The sequence below is a fragment of the Chamaea fasciata genome, unplaced genomic scaffold (assembly GCF_029207755.1).
Source record: "Chamaea fasciata isolate MVZ Bird 193981 ecotype frontalis unplaced genomic scaffold, bChaFas1.0.hap1 SCAF_10, whole genome shotgun sequence".
Lineage (NCBI taxonomy): Eukaryota > Metazoa > Chordata > Aves > Passeriformes > Sylviidae > Chamaea > Chamaea fasciata.
Window position 1 is genome coordinate 26483864 of NW_027094095.1, and position 15284 is coordinate 26499147.

Consider the following 15284-nt stretch of genomic DNA (forward strand, 5'->3'; position numbering starts at 1 on the left):
GAAATTCAAAAGTTCAGTTATGCAAATGATGAAAAGAAATCCTGTTTCTAGATTTTGGTATACAGGCCATGCCAGAAAAACAGGAAGCTTCTGTTTTCATCACCACGTCTTTAAGACTGATATTCCAGATCTGATCCTTGGAAACAGGTCACTAAAATCTGGGATGGAGATTTTGAGGATATGCTAATGTCACGTTATCTTAAAAATGTTTACAACTGCATATGAGACATCAGCCTCGGGAAAGATGTAAAATTAACCTGTAAGAAAGCTGCAACGCCATCCAAATGAACAAGATGAACAGTAGAAATTACAACCTCACACTTTTGTTTTTCAATATCTGTCTCTGATTCAGAAGATCTTAAGGCATTTTTACTGTGCAGGGATAGAGGAGGATAGAAAAGCACATTTCAGTATAAAACTGTGTAGAAATACTTGCAAATTAAACGCCTCTTTTTACTTTCATCAGAGCTTTCCTTTCAAAAAAGAATCAATAAAGCTTCAGAAGAGTAAACCATGTGCAGTTTGTTCTTCCTGCATCAGCATCAGTGCCAATTAAATTCTGAACCCTAAATCTTTATTGTTTCCTATTAGCTGCTAACTAGAAGGAACACTGTGATTTTCTGAGATCCCAGGCTGAGACTTGCCGTAGCAGCAGTTAGAAAAAAATGATCTTGTTTTGACTTGTCTGCTGGGTAAACTTGACATTGAAGCTACACGGTGGATAATAAATACATAATACCAAGATGTTAATTTTACAGCAACACTTAACTCTTGTGACCACAATTAACACTCAGGGAGGGGAAAAAAAAAAGCCATTGACAGGTCTGCCTGGCTCCAGCTTCTGCACTGCTTCCCAGGCTCCCTCTCTGAGCAGTGGCTCAGCTCCTGCACAAGCCAGGCTGGCACTGACCCCAGGGGCTGCCTTCAAAGCAGCACGAGGGGAGGAAGAGGGGAGCAGGGTGTCAGTGAGTTAAACGCAGCTGTAAAATGACATTGACTCCCAGCTAGGATCCAAAACAGAAGGTTAAGAGCAAAGGGTTGCTGAGAACGGCTCAACCTCTCCTCCTCCCTCTCCCACCCTCTGGGAGCACCTCTACGAGGAGGGCAGGACACGAGTTCCAGAGAAGAGCAACAGTTTTGTGGCAACTACATCCTATTTCTGAGGCAGAATTGGCCTTTGAATAATGATGCTACAAGGTCTCCATTTTTTATAAAATGACCAAAAAAGGTGCATTTTGGGAATACAGCTACGTTTGTTTTGCATCAACACTGCTCCAAATCCCTCACTCCACTCCCTGAGAGCACAGAACCACTGTTGCAACACTGAACTCCTCCAAATTACCATGAGCCTCATGAAATGGTAGAGTATTCTTACATCTTTTCCAGAACAGTGACATTTATCACTACACTGGAAAAAGAACTAAAAAGGAAACCCCAACAAGTCAATTTTAACAGTGGAAGAACATGAATAGCATGATTAGAGAAATTAATAGTGTGAGCGTGTTTCTATTCATGATATGAACACTAAGCTTTCTAGTAATTTCTAATGTATCAAGGTTCTACTTTCTAAAAATTCCTAATACTACACTTAAATTGCCAAGCAGCCAAAGAAGAAAGTGCAAAACAGAATTTCTTCATCTTATTCCAACTGCATTACAGTAAGCTGGCAATGCTTCACAAATGGGAGAACAGAAGAATGCAAGGAATTGAGAAAGAGCTTTTAGAAAGTCTGAGAAGCATTTTTTTTTTGTCTGTGGAACCATCCAAAGTCAAAGGATGGATCCAAAGTCCTTTTGGTTGAAGAAGAAAGTCATCATAGAAAGAAATCCCTGAAGGGACACTAAAACCTTGAAGAACATCCCAGCTTTTTTTACTTACTCATTATTGTAATAACGGTAAAAATTTGCTACACGAAATCAAAAAAGACTGTGAAATCAAAATGGCAACCTCAAGAAATACCAATTAACTACTGACCGAACCTAACCAGATTCAAGGACATAAATGCCTAGCAAACCTTAATAATTAAGTAATAAATCCCCTTAAATCAATATATTTGGAAGACTAATTTAAAATTAGTTAAGAAGCAGATAACACTCGGAATTAAAATACAGAGCACATAATATGTAAACATCAAGCACAAAATATTATTAATTGTTATATACTTCTCATGTATTTGCACTACACTCATATTTCAAATGCAAATATTAATTTGGAGAGAAATACCTACTGTATATGCACACACTGAAACAGTTTGCTCAGCTATACTGCATCAATGGTTATTTGACAAGTTATAGCATCACAAGCTGCTCATTTACATATTCAGCTTCTCTCTCTGCTTTTTCCTTGAGAATAAATTAATAAAACAACTATTTGACAGATCCATACTAACAGCTTCTCCTCTGAACCACAAGAATACTCACAGTTTTGCAAATTCAGTGTATAAAATATATACCAACAAAATGACATCAAAAATGTAAAAAAAGTTCCTGTCTAAATCCTAAGAATGTGTAATGTTTTTAACTATGACAATTAACACCACCAGTAAAAAAAATAGATGACAGAAAGAACTTCTATTTCATATTCAGATAATAATTAGTGAAAATTCTGAAATATTAACGTGCACTATACTGACACTCAAGAGCAGCTTTCAAGTATAATTCAACACAAGAGCACTCTGGAAAAAAAAAGCCTAAGAAAAGCAATACTTTAAAACTTTCTGACTTACAGTATTTTTTTTCTGTACTGCATCATAAGGAGAAAATAGTATTTAGAAAAGTTAGGCCAGATATTGATATTTTATTTAAACAAGTAGAAATGAAGAAATTCTTAAAACCGTTTTCATTAAAACCTGCAAAAGTCAATAAAACAGAAGATGAAAGGCAGAAATGAGAAAGCAGCACAAAAGAAAACACATATGTAAACAACCAAAAAAAATTAAAGAAATAGACGGGAAAAAAAACAACCTTCAAAAGAAGATAAAAAAAGAAAAGAAAAAGACACTGTTAACTAAACAAGCAAAAGGACCTATAAAGTTAAAAATTCAGTTGGGTGACTGTCAGATTTTTTAAGTCATATCTGAGTGATCCTAGATCTGATCTAAAAACTGACACAAGGCAAAAGACACAAAATGAGAACTGAAATTGATTTTCAGTTCTCATCTGATACCAATGTCATGAGACAACAGATGCTTATTTCGGACTCTGCTAAAATTATCCCCTACTTCAAACAGTTTGCACTTAGGCTGCAGAATAAACATCTAATCTCCAAGTTTTATTGTTCCTCACTTCAAACTGATCTTAAGAAAGAAAATTAACAAAACACAAGGCTAATGTAGTTCTCTAAGGGGAAAATTGTTGCTTTTTGGGTATTTAAAAAGCTTATCTTACTGCTCATGGTGATTCTTTGTATGGCTACCCTGCAGTGAGTTGAAAATATCCAGCACATGCACTTTCCACTCAATCTTTCATTTACTTGTTCCTATTCAAGAATTCTACCACCTCTGATTACAAAATTATTTTTTTAAATTACACTGCTGCTGCTACAGTGGAGACTTCCCAATGCTGCAGGACTTGAAAATACTGATTTGCACCAAGGGACTGATGTAGATCCAGCCCTTGTAAAATGGAATTGCATTGGTGTTTCACTTCAAACACACACTCCTAATCCTAAACCTCCCACCTCTCCAACCTACTTCAGCTTGGAGGATGAAACAGTCTGAGCAGGCAAACCAATTACTGTGAAGACCAAAGTAAAAGAGAAGGTGCACCATTTTGAGATTTCAATTCATAAGAAACATTCAGTCCACAAGACCAGCTAGAAATGGTCACTGTTAAAATGCCAAAATAGATAAACATCAGAGAACTTTTTCACAAACAGGTTTTCTCAGCAGACCTCTTATTGCACTGTCCTCTGTGCTAATGCAGCCACAGCAGTGAACTGCAGCTTGGTCTGTGGGAAGATTTAAGGAGGAGAGTAAATGCATCTCCACAGAAATTCAAGTTTCATCTCAGTCCATTGCTGTTAGTTCATCAAAAAAGAAACTTTCAGCTCACCCCAAACCTCACAGAATTTTCTAGAGAATTTACGTATTTTCCACTGGCCTCACAGGAGTCATCCTTGAAAAATTAATGTGGACATGCCTGACTTGGCAGTTTACCTTCTGTATCGCAGTGAGAAGTTTCACTGTATTGCTTTGCACTACAAAAAAAAAGTGTCCTCTTCCACTCTTCTGTTGCTGCTTTTTGTGAATGTCAGAGCTTCTCCATTTTGTTTGCCTTAGTCCTGGCCTAGGCTGCCCTGTGGTCAGAGCTCTCAGCTGCAGTCTGGTCTTTTCTCTGCCAGCCCAAGGTCAATGCAAAGAATAAAAAAGAGCCAAGACCTTTTAAGCAGAGTGGGTGAAAGAGACTGTTAGTTATAGGTGAAATTGTCAACACACAAAACCCTCTGCAGATTAATCCAAGCACTTCTTACACTCCCCACTTTTGAATTATTCAGGAATAAGTCCTTCTTGCCTTAAAAGAGGAACTTTGTGAGTAAGTGCAAACAGAAGTTTATGCCAGACACAGAGAGGAGATGTTGAACTGAAATTCAGCTTACAGTTACAGAGAAATTAATCACAGGACACAAACACAGCTCACAATGTTTCTTAAATAAAAGTCACCGTGTTACAGTTGCTGAGTTCAGTAAAAGGTAGCTTGTCATGAGAAATGAGTGAAATAAAGACCAATACAAAACCTGTCTGTTTCTCCTAAAGGAAATTGCAGAGATATTTGGGGTGCCTTGATGCTGAACAAAACAACTGAAATTAAGTCAGTCCCTGGATTGTTGGGGTTGGAGTAAGATATGCACAGCTCTGCCATGTGATACCAGACAGATAGACTTACTGCTGGTTTATCAGTAAATATTTGTAGGAAGATCTCTCTTCCTTATACAGAAATTGTAGAAAAATAGTAAAAAATCCCTGTTCTTTCTATTCCTCTTTCCCTTTTTTCCTTTAAATGGTTATTTGTTTCCAATACTGTGAAGGTCTTCAGCTAGTCCTTATTTCCAATTACAGTAACATCATAATTTCCAAGAGAGCTACTAGGTATCAGAAAGTATCAGGTAACAGCTACCAGCTAGAATCACCTTCCTGGGGACAAAGGAGTGGTGAGAGTTAAGGTCTTGGTACACCAAATCTCTGTTGTTTATATCTCCCTCTCCACTTTTTTGCACTTTCCATTAATCAGAAAGTTTGACCAAAAATATACTGCCTTCTAATCAAACTTAAGAATTCTTCTTTTTAACCTGATGCAGTAAGAAGTCATTCATGAACGCATTCCTGGTTATCCATAAAGTTCTAGTTCCCTAAATAGAATAAGGACAAACAACAAAATAAAGCAACAACAAAAAGTCTTTGGTCATAGTCCAACTCCATTTCCAGGCAGCACCCACCCCAAAGCTCTTTTCCTCATCTTTTCACAGGGCCACATAACCAGGCCCCGCTCTGGATGGCGTTTTCTTGACAATGCTGGTTGTCCTACTTTAGTACCTCTTTCTTTGCTTTTTAAAGTATTTTCACCAGTCAAACAGTGCTTTATGTAACAGCAGCAACAGGAATCTCAGTGTGATTCTGTTTGGGGCAGTCATACACGTGTGGTTTTGGGGTGTGAAACCAGCTGCTTTGGGTCACTCATGGTCTGAGGAGAAGCACATCAACCCAGAACCCACCGAAGCCAATAGTTTCATCCACATAAAAATGGCAACAGTGAACATACGTGCTAGGTCTTGTAGGGTTTTTTGGTTGATTGTTTTCCTAGGGTGAACATCAAAACATTGCCTACTTAAACCCATCCTACTGAGCTCAAAAGAGGCAGAAAAATTACCATTAGGGGTTTTCGGGGGGTTTTTTGCAAGCTCTGTTGATCTTGAGAAACAGAAGAGGGCACTGAACACTGAGGTCCTCTCCTTCCTGTGTACAGGAGCAAGTTCTACAAAACTGGGAATTAATCTTTGGTCAGAAGATGGATGATCTGATCAAAAATGGGCAGATTTCATACAGGAAGACACTTACGGTGTGCTCACGTCCTGGGAACATTGTCCTCAGAGGGTCCTTAGAGTTTTCAAAATCAACTCTGCTGAGCTGACATGCAGGTAACCCCAAACTTCACTCAAGTTGACAGATCTTGTGGCAGCTGCTCCTCTTCTGAAAGATCTGGTTTTCCTTTCCATTCTTTTTAAGCCTGGTTTGTCCCTATGGCTTTGTCTAGCTGTGCTTTAATTAGTTTACCTCCACCAGACCCGGAGGAGGTTGAACTTGAGAAACATCTGTAGCCTATTTTAATTTATTTCAATGTCCCCACAACAGTGGATGCAGTCTCAAATAATTTCTTGTGCCATGCCTACTGCGATGTTCCTCTAGTTGGAAACTGGGTGGTTTGATTTGTCTGTGCATTAAATATGGATATTTACACTGCAAGTTCGTGTTGTTTCCACCGTCCACCATCACCCCCATGTAACTTCCAGATCACTGCTTTCAAAACAAGGTAAGAGTAAGTTCACTTTGGTCTGTTAATCTAGGCAGGGAAAAATAAAAGTAGATTTGAGGCTTGGTACAAACCCAAAAATTGTGATCAAACTATATAGTTAGTAAATTGTTTGTCTAAATCTTTCATGTGTGATGAAAGATTATTATCATAATTCATTAGCAAATTACAGACTTTGTAATGCAGGCAGTCACAAATTTGGCTTTGTATCAATCAGTTGAGACCAGCTGGGTAGAAATTAACACAACTCTGGGATACATAAAATGAAGTGCTCTTTCATTTTTAATTCACTGGAAACTTTGAAGGAAAGAAATGGAAGCCCTTTCAAAAATGTCAATTTTCCCTGCTTTTTGTAAATCATCCCATTTCACTGTAGAGATACAGAGATACAAATAAACATACATGGGATGTATGTAACTGAATTCCACGGAAACTGCTCAATCAAAAGAAATTTAATAGAAAGTAAATGTAAAGAAAAGCAGCGCAATTAAAAGAAATCCTTTCATTATTTCTGAGACAGACATATACATTAGTGATGACCAGAATTATTAAACAAACACAAAAGCTGATAGCCAAGCTACTCACAAGATACAATATTGTCAAAATTCCTCCTCTGAGCTTTCCCAGTCTACCAAATGACCTTGTACAAAAATGCTTGTTTTGATTATGTCTCCTTTGCCTAAGCTACAAGGCTGTGTATAGTGACAGCTGCATTTGGGAGCAACTTAAAACAAATTTTATTTTAGTGGCACCTAATCCAGAGACTGGTACAAGCAGCATGGAAAAGTCAGTGTCAAAATTAAACAATGAAGGCTTTTCTAGGAACAGATGCTTTTTCCCTGCAGCTGTAAAAACCTGAAAACAATCCTATGCCCCACTGTCTGGTCACGCAACTACCACAAAGCAAGGCATAAATTTTGCCACTTATTGCAAATATTTGCCCAGAGCTGCTATAACCCTTTTTAAAAACAGTAACAGGGATTTCTTGCGGGTGATTATGAGGCCATTTTATCCTTCAAATGAGTGCAAGGCTCTCCAATTTATGCCCACGATTCCTGATACAAAACCAAAAGGATAAGTTTTCAAATTTATGCTTTACACAGATACAGGAACATAACTGAAAAACCCTAAAAACAGGTTTACTACAGAGATGATGCCTGTGTCACTAAGATGTTACGGATGGGACAAACATTATTAATTCACAGTTGGAACTGCAACTGAGTGTTTTCTTTGCATAGTAATTACAAAGCAACGTAGTGCAGCACTATCATTACACTGCTGCTTCAAGATACTTTTGACCATTCCGGTGTTGTAACTCCACAACCACTACTTGAAATATCCTTATCAGCACAACTATCCAAAAAATTACCTCTTTCTATTCAGTGAATGCAGTGACAAACTTCAAGCTGAAATATTAGCTCTCAGGAAACAACTTCTGTAACTTAATGAATATAAGTAAATCCCTAGTTCCCAATTAAGTGAGCAATTTACAATGTCAAGCATGTAGTTACGCTCCATATGAACTGATGGGGATTTTAGATTAGCTTCTGTTGTGTATTTAAAAGTGATAGCACCAACATGATTTACATAAGTAAAATATTTTCAAATATTTTCTCACCAAGCAAGCACTCTAAAATTGTGAAGTGTTTCCTTTCTTACCCAAGTTTAAAAAAAAAAAAAATAATCAACTTTTCCAGAACAACAGTTCATTAGCACCTCACTATTTATAAGTATAATTGGGTTGTTTGATGAGAAAACATGAGAGAACACTGTGCCTACTATAATTTGCACAAATACAAAATTCATTGTTTGAAAACAAATCAGCAATTCACCGAATGTGTTTTTTTAATATAAGTGTATATCATGCAATAATAGAAGTGATCATATTATAGTTAACACAGGATGGAAAGGTTAAACCATGTTCGAAACCACTTTAATTTACAGGCTGTAAATTAATTTTTTTTAATTGCAAAAAAATGCTAACTTGAATTTTTCATTTGTTGTTCAACTAAATATAATTCACACAGATAACAGCACTGTGCTGTTTAGCTACAGAGTGCTGCTTTCCCACTCTAAATAGCACAGGAGCTGGGGACAGAGCTGTTTAATATGTTCATAAAGCTGCTTAGGTTTTCTTGTCATTTCATGCTAACACCTTTTTAATAGCTAGCATTAGGATAGAAGCCTTGCATAAAAATTCACCAACCCGAAAGTAAAACACAGCAAATATTCAAAATCAGAATAGCAAGCGATGGTTTTAATTGCAATTTTTAAAAAATTCAAGGTTTTAAATTAGGTCTTGATCCCCAAAATCCTTAGCATCCTTAAATTACATGAGCAAAGCCATTCAATTCAACATGATTACTTCTAAAATAAGGACAACTCACATGACTGAGCATTTACAGAGCCAAACCCATAACCAAAATTATAACAATGACTCCTCATTATTTTCAAATTCAAATAAATTGATCCTTATCCTTTGAGAGTTTCTCTCCAACCCACCTCACACTTACGGATGGAGGGGACTAGAGACAGAGAAGGAGAGAAAGGAAGAAGAGATATAAACACACACACACTAAACTGAGTGCTGACAAACTGAACGTTAACAGATGTGTGACTTCTAATTAGTTATAATAATCTGTGCTAAAGGAACCTGCCTCGCCTTCCCTTGCAAATCAAACAGCTTCCTTTGGAGTTTTAAACTCTCTGGGTGCTTCTAAATTTATGCAAGGAAAAAAACCTTGCTTTCAGCAAATTTTAGATAAACTACAGTGATAACTTTATGAAAGGAAAATATTAAATTATAATTATCCTAAACAGACACAGTCTTGTGAAACTAACCCTACATTCATATGAAAATACAAAGCATTGACTATAATGAATTTGATTCATCCTTGGACACAAAGCTTTACCACAGTAAACTCAGTCAACTGTTGCTCTTGCTTTTATATTCATAGTACTTAAATAGCGCACTTTAAAACAAAAAAAACTCCAATTGGCTTTTCATACATCCACCCTCCCCAAAAATAACGCACTTGAAAAACCCAAATGATATGAAAAGGCTTCAAGGCCTCTTTTCTCCTTTTCACAGCACTTTTTTTTTATTTCTGTTTGCAGTAATCTGCCTTTCACTTTCTCATTGCTACAGAACAAACGAGGAGGCTCAGCACTTTGAAAAGGGGGCTCAATGTGTAATGGGTCCACTAGAATTAATTTAGTTGCACCAAATCCATTGAGCAGTGAGGTTTTTTTCTCTTCTCAAATCATTTTGAGTCGGATGCAGCCCCCAGCCTTTGTAATTCTAGTAAAGCACTTAAAGTGCACAGTAGGTGTTCATCAGGACCATCTGGTCAAAAGCAAAACAAGCTGCTGATTTTGCCTTTGAATAGAATGAAGCAAGTGTGAATTAGTCTCTTCAATTAGCACTATTACAACCTGTCAAGTGCATATTGTAAAACAGGATTATTACAGTATTGGTCACCAGTGCAATTATTTACTCTCTGCCTTTTCTTGCATATAAAAATGTCCATGTTTACTAGTTTTTAATAACTGAAGATCGTTTCTTTAATGATATGCACGTCCAAACCCACCAAAATCAAATTACAGGTTATGAAACATATTCTGTCAGGAATATATTAAGTTTCATAATTAAGTGAGAAGTAGTGCCCTTTCTTTATCTCTTATTGCTGTTTCTGTTGCAGAAGAAGAAAAATAGTTATATATAATTTTCCAATGGGATATCTTTGAAACAGATCTCTTCAGTCAGGTATTAAGATATTTTACGTGCCTAATAAAGTTATCACTGTTGAACAGGTACCTAAAAGGTATTTTCTCTTTATTTCCCAAGGAACTTCATAGAATTCCCAACACATAATCACTTACAAGAAGTTTATCCAGGATTTCTTTCAGCGAATACATTTTACTTTAGGAATGTGACAGTTTTCTATAATACAAAGGCAAAAAAACAAATCAAGAAGATGATTTAGCTTTTTAAAAACAGATTTTTCTCTCCCCGCTGAAAAAGTCAAAGCCTAGCTTGCTAGCAGGTCCTCATTTACCAATGCAGAACACTGAGGCTATCACAGTGATGTTTAAATTATGTATACCGCTGTTACGACTTGCTATAAATTGAGTATAATTTCAAGATGACAGATTTCTTTAAAAAGCAAACTAAATGTTCAGATTTCACAAAAATGTAGAGCACTCGAGTACAATAAGCATAGCAATGTATTTTGATAGCTTGTCTGATACTAGAAGTACTTGAACAATGGAACGCTTGTGCACGTCCTATTAAATCCAAAAAGTGCTAGTTACTGATGTTTATTACAACAGTCGTTTTAAACTATTTTAATGCAAGTAAAAAATGTCAAAACATAAACCGACTGTTTCTGAAACTATTGATATATGTACCACATTTGGGTATGTCTATTTCCGGTAAATGTATTTTATTGTAATTATTTTGCTACAGCATTAAAAAGAGTAACATTATTTATATATGCATTTCATGTCTCCATGTCAGTGTCTAATGTGTACCTTGAATGATCTCACTCAGCAACAACTGTCTTGAAAATATTTTGTTCAAAAACCAAAAAAAAGATCTGAAAAAGTACAAGACCTTCAACCAGATTATTTCTCTGCCTGCTGCAGGTAGCTCATCAGCTTACCTATATTTATATATCACATTTATTTAGGCCTTTTAAACGAGGCTTCTGCCTGCATGTTCATAATGGTGATTTTGCATCTTGTTTAATATTCATCCACTCATGAAAAAAGTTTAAATAAATTCATCACAAAGGATTTGATCAGGGTCTGTCAACACAGAATTTACAGTTTATCTCAGCCCAGGCAGTTGTGGGCACAAATAGTTCCTCCTCCTGCCTGGAGGGCTATTGGATACATTGCTTTCCATATTCCACCTTAGCCAGTGAGTCTGTAGGGAACAGAGAACAAATATATTACCTAGCACAGGTGACAGGGATGCTGAGCAGGCAGCCTCTGCTTAAGTTATTGGCTAAAGGAAGGGAATAAAGAGCAGAGCAGCTATGCAGAGGCAGCCAGTATTTAAAGACCCATCTTCTCTGCATTGTTTGCACAGATTTGATGTTTTACCAAGAATTCTAGTGCCCAGTACATGCTCTCCACAGTATTCTCAACTGGAATTTCCAGCAGTTACAAAATCAGATCACCAATCTGAGAAAGGACTATCCAACATATATCACTCATCCACCCTTTAGCAGCCACAGCTCGTGTACACTGGATATTTTTGCAATCCTGCACACAGGAATCACAAAAAGGCTTCAAAGTCTGTATCAAAAGAGTAAAATAGACAAATGTAAAGTCCTTGTTTATAATGGAGCAATCCAGTTTGTTAAAAATGTTTGATTTTTTTTCTGTGTCACTGATTTAAACAAAAAGTGCAGAACACATTATTGTGACAAGAACTCAAGTCCATTAAGTTTTTCACAAATTAGTTTATCCACTCCAGGATCAAAACACAAACTTGCTTTTAACACACACTCAAATAATCCCCCTTCTGAAAAAGGCTTTCCTTCATTTCTGCCAAAAAATGAAACTACAACTTGCAAAAATGAAAAGTAGCAAAAATGTTCATTTCAAAATGAGAACAAGATGGTAAGAACAGATAGAAAAGAAATTATCTTGAGTGTGGTAATGCCTTGTAAAAATTTAGCACAGAGCTTCTCAAACCTAAGTTCAAAAAAATCTCTCCAATTTCAAACAGCCTCTATAAATTATCTTAGCGGAATGAAGAACGAGTCTTCAGACAGAAAACTCCTTTTAGTCTTGTATTAGGAGTTCAATTTGTCAAATTGTCTTTATTCAACTATCTAATACACTGGAAATTTATTCATTTACAGTCTCATAACTGGTACAAACCCTACCAATTTCCAATTTAAAATGCAGATCATGGAAAAAAGTAACCATGATACTTCCCAGAACAGTATCTGCCCAGAATTAATTTAATACTGCAATTTTACATGAACAAACAGATGTCAGAAACCTGTGACATGGATTAATTTACAATTTAGACCATTATGTTATTATTATCATCTTTCCAAGTTAACTACTCCCCTACCCAACTCAAAAAAAATTTAAATCAAACAAACAGAATTTTTGACAAGTTCCATTTAATTTTTTATTTCATTTCCAAAGATTCTGTATAAGTTCATGATCACAAAACAATATAACTGAATGTAACTTCTATTTTTTAGGATGAGAAATCAGATCTTAATACCTAAAGAGTTAATCATTTGGATAAAGAATGTTAAAAAAAAAAAAATGGCATTTTCAAGTACCATCTAAAATCCAACTATTAAAATAATATGCAATAAATTTTGGTAGCAGACATGAGCACTACAGCCTCAGGCTTCTCTCAGATAATTTTTGTCACACGATTTCCCCATTAAACACCAACATTCATCTGAAAAAACAATTCATTTAAATATCATTTACTATTAAACATGCATTCTAAACAATAAAAAACCCCAGAAAAGTGCAGCAATAGTAGTTTAGGAAAGCACAGCTGTGAGCTCACTGGATTTTGCATTTAACAAATTGCAAAACATTTCTGCCTTCTGAAAGGGTGGTGGGGTTGAGGTTTTGGTGTGAGTTTGGGGGTTTTTTGAGACCCTGGGAAAAAATATCTATTCCTTAAAATTCACAGTACTAATAACAACAACACACTGAACCAGTAGCCCTTGAGAGACAGTTGCACCCAACTGTGGCAAGAAGTAGAACATTTCTAGAATCTTAAGTATTTCTTTTAATAATTGATGTAGTCATTTTGAATCTTTCTGCATAGGATATGGCGTGTGAGTAGATTGCATTAACACTGCTTAAACATTTCAACTTGTCAGTATGGCCAAGTCGATTTCTGAAATATTTGCTGTATTTTCCCATCGAAACTGTAATAAAGGTAGAATAAATATATGCCACTGCTTTATAATCACTGAACATTAATGAATATTTTATGTCTTTTTAAATCTCCCTGTTTAATTTAAAAGGGTGAAATTAAGTCTCCTCCCTGCAATATGCCAATTATCTGTAAATCAAACAATAACTTGGCCATTATAGTCCTTTTTGTTAATATACCAGAAGCTAATTTGAAAACACTGAGCGGCATTTTTAGGTAATAATTGAATAGTCCTTCCTGCCCTCTTGTGGTTGGCAACTGCATCACTGAGCCTCTCCACCGTTACAAAAATACACCAGGAGGAAAGTAAACTATTAATTTGTTAAAGTGTGAACAAGAAAATGAAGAGAAAAAAAAAAATAAAAAAACAACCTAACAGTCCCTGGAGAGGACAGAGACAAAGGAGACAAGGAATGATACCACCGACTCCTCCAAACCACAAGGACTGCCTAGATTTGCTACAATGATTACTCTATGCTAAAAGAAAAAAAAAATTAAATTAAGAAGCCATTAGGGAGTTAACATTCAAAACAGTGCTTGTTTTCTATAATTAGACAAATGTTCACCAACCCTTTTACCTCAGCCAAATCCCCAGGGATTTCCAGGAGCCTTTGCACAGGCAGACACGTTCACCTGTTCAGCATCAGCTGCACAACAAGGCCCACAGAGCTCGTTTCATTTTAGCCCCTGAATTGGTCTTCACAATTTTATACACTCCATTGGGTGTGACACTCAGATACAAGAAAGGCAAAGAAAGGTTTCCTGCTCGTGCTGGTTACCCGGTGGTTGGGTTTTTATTTTGGTTGTTTAAGGGAAAAATCGTAATTAACTTTCAAATTATGTTGATTTCATATGGCATCCTGATGACTGTAACCTGCCATTACCAACAAACACGAAAACTTCAGAAAGGCAGCCTAGATCCCCTGTCACAGATTTCTGGTTCCTTTAAGCCAGGTAAGACCCACCAGCAAAGAAGTAAATGATAGAGCATTGATAAAAACCCAACAAAACCCAAAAATATATGTGCATGTGTTTTCTTCTAGAATCTCACAGTTTTAAAATTAAAGCCACACATTTGGATGATTTATTTCCATAAATGTTCAAATTCTTTATAATTCTAGAGAGTCAAAGCTCAGCCCCTCGAAAGTCAAACTGATTCAGGTATGTTAATTTGTATTACCACAAAAAGCAAAACTGAACTAACTATAGTAGATCTAAATATAAGAAGTAGAAAACAGGCATTCACATAGGGGAAAGATCAGAATCTAGATCTTAAGAATAACAGGATTAACAATGAAAACTGTTCGTTTTTCATTGTTGTGTAAGATACCACTCCCATAGCTAATATTACAGAACTTAAATTAATTCTGCCTACCATGTCAGCATGTGACACGAAAAACTTCCAATAAAATCTGTTCAACCCTAAAAGACTGTGAGAAGTGCCAGAGCAATAATAGCAAACATACATTTAATTTGAAAAGCAAACATTTAATCTTAATATTTTGTAATGTGAATTCTGAAGATTCACATTTCTAGGTTGTTTGTCAAGTTTCCAGAAGGCAGTGGGTTATATGGAAAATAACATCCACAACATCTGGCATTAGATATACCATGGAGCACTAGACAACAACCTTTGGGCTTGGAAAGGAATTTTAAAAATATGCCAGGGACTGCTGATTCTGAATTCAGAGAGTCCAGAGTCACACCAAAGACATTTGTTCCTCGAGGACCTAATTCTGCCGAAGTTCTCTCCAATATCACCCCTTGCTGGCCATTCCACAGAACGGCAGCAATGCCCACTACACACAAAACCATTTGGCTACCAGGCC

General features: G+C 36.3%; 1 protein-coding gene across 2 annotated transcripts in view; it reads right to left on the reverse strand.

The window, feature by feature from the left end:
- The window catches only part of FAF1 (Fas associated factor 1), a 151291-nt gene that overhangs the window by 88374 nt on the left and 47633 nt on the right, over positions 1-15284 (reverse strand). The gene's annotated exons all lie outside the window — the stretch shown is intronic.